Source organism: Nicotiana attenuata, unplaced genomic scaffold, assembly GCF_001879085.1.
Source record: "Nicotiana attenuata strain UT unplaced genomic scaffold, NIATTr2, whole genome shotgun sequence".
NCBI classification, from domain to species: Eukaryota; Viridiplantae; Streptophyta; class Magnoliopsida; order Solanales; family Solanaceae; genus Nicotiana; species Nicotiana attenuata.
Genome location: NW_017672803.1, coordinates 1,314 through 4,020, shown reverse-complemented (window position 1 = coordinate 4,020; position 2,707 = coordinate 1,314).

Here is a 2,707-nt window from a genome sequence, read left to right as displayed (position 1 = left end):
CTCTTTAAAGAATAATTATAGATTTCGGTCCTATTTCCTTGTTGGAATCCATAACTTAACGTGAAAGGAACTTAAAAGGGAGGTGTTATTACTTGGACTAATTTATAAAAAATTTTGAGGTAAAATCTTACTCAATCTCAAACTCTTAAATATTAGGAGTTCTACATAGATCAGATAAGAATAAATTTATTTGATTTTCAAATCCTAAATATTAGAAAAATAATTAATTACAATCTTGTCCAATATGAACACTATTTTTAGGGGGACAAAAAAGACGAACGGCATTTCGCTAAGGGCCTTCGTGCTTTTAATATAGTATATAGATATAGATATAGATAGATAAGTAGATATATAAATTAAATTCGTAATTGTATTTATAGAAACTCACTAAATATACAACTACAAAAAAAAAAAATGACACGACCCTATTATAGAAAAGAAAAAAGTAAAATGAGCTGGTTATGTTTCCTATTATAGAAATCTATCTAACTTAATTCCACTTGCATGGCATGTAACGAGAACATCCCTGCACGTTTTTCTCCATAAACAGATGTCAAGATTCATTTCATCGCTAATCATACATGTATAATTCATTCTCTCATGTTTTCGACTTTGTATTATCTCTTTAATTCCAAAATGGTCCAATTCACGGCCCTGAAAAGGCTAACTTCGGCGGGTGTGGGCGCCACTCTCCCCACCTCCACCAAGAACGGTGGCGCCTCCACCCGCTCAGCCTCCGCCGGCGACCCTCGTGGTGACGTGTTGTCAATTCATTTGGTAACCTTAAGCACTATCTAATTTCCACTTGCATGGCATGTAAATTGTAACGAGAACATCCCTGCACGTTTTTCTCCATAAACAATTTCAACAACCATTTCATCGCCAATCATATATGTACCATTCATTTTCTCATCTTTTCAACTTTGTGTTATCTTTTTAATTCCAAAAATGGTCCAATTCACGGCCTTGAAAAGGCTAACTTCGGCGGGCGTGGGAGTCACTCTCCCCACCTTCACAAAGAACCACTACTAGAATTCCTGCAAAAAGCGACCAAACTTTAGCGACCAACGTTGGTCTGTCAAGAAAAGCGATCAAAGTTGGTCACTAAACTGGTGAAAATAATAAAATAATAATTTTAAATAAATTAGCGACCAACGTTGGTCGCCACTTGGTCGAAAATTTTGTCAAACTGTTGACCGGACTTGTCAGACTTGCTTGGTCAAAGAATTACTCAGATTTGCGACCAACGTTGGTCGCTTCTTGGGACCCACCTACTAAATTTTAATAATTATAATATTATTTTTAAAAAATAATAAAATATAAATAAATAAAATTTAATATTAGCGACCAAGGTTGGTCGCTATATAAAGAGTAAGCAGATTGAGACCAACTTTGGTCACTAATTTGGGACCCAGTTATAAAATTTTNGGACATAGACCGCTCCACTCACCGGTCTGAGTCACGATACCCGACTGAGCTGTCACAGCTGGCTGAACCACTGGAACCTGAGCCTGGGGAGCTACCTGCTCCGGAGTACGTGTAGAAGGAGTCTGAACTCCTCCTCCAGCCTGAGAAGTGGCTGGTGCTACTGGAAGCAAACCCGCTCTAGCGACGCTCTCCACAAAGCCTACCAATCTGACCAAAGCGTCCTGAAGAACTGGGGTGGCTATAAACCCCTCTGGGACCTGAGCTGGGCCCACTGGCGCTGCTGGGGCTGGGGCCGGAACCTCCTCGTCAAAACCGACCTGGGGCTCCGCCGCTGGTGCTGCTGCTCGGGGCTGAGCTCTGCCCCTACCTCGGCCTCTAGCACGGCCTCGTCCTCTGCCCCTAGCGGGAGCTGCCTGGGGCTCGGACTGCTGGTCTAAAGATGAGGAAGTGCGTGTTCTCGCCATTCTACGAGGAAACAGAGTAGAAGTTCAATTAGCATTGAGAAACCAAACCGCACGACAAGAAAGAACAAAGGAGAGATTTTTCCTAACTTGGCAGCCTCTAGGGGATAAGTACAGACGTCTCCGTGCCGATCCCTCAAACTCTACTAAGCTTGTCCGTGAGTTGTGAGACCTATGTAACCTTGAGCTCTGATACCAACTTGTCACGACCTGGAATTCCCACCCTCGGGAGTCGTGATGGCGCCTACTAATAGGAGCTAGGCAAGCCAACTTAATTAACAATTTCATTAAACACATGATCCTTTTTAACAATTAACGGCATTAAATAAAGGCGACAGAATTAAAATCATAGCGGAAGACTTAAATGTAGGTAGATGATCAATAATACAGAAGTTCCAACACATATATCTCTACCCCGGGACTGGAGTCATATCCTCACGAACCAATAAGGAGTACTACATACAAAGTCTGAAAGAGACATAATCTGTTTATCTCGGGAACAATGAGATGACAGCCAAAGCGTAAAGATAGAAGGGAGACGCCGGGCCTGTGGACGCCTGCAAGCTACCTCGGGTCTCTCTGGACTGAAAGTTCGCCCCTGAGCTAAAGCTGCTGCTGCTGCTCAATACCTGGACCTGTGCAAAAATGCACAGAGTGTAGCATCAGCACAACCGACCCCATGTGCTGGTAAGTGCCTAGCCTAACCCCGACGAAGTAGTGACGAGGCTAGACTGGACTCCACATAAACCTGTGCAATTATAAATATACAACGAAAATCGAAGTACAAGGCAACTAACAGTATGGGGGGGGGGGGGGGA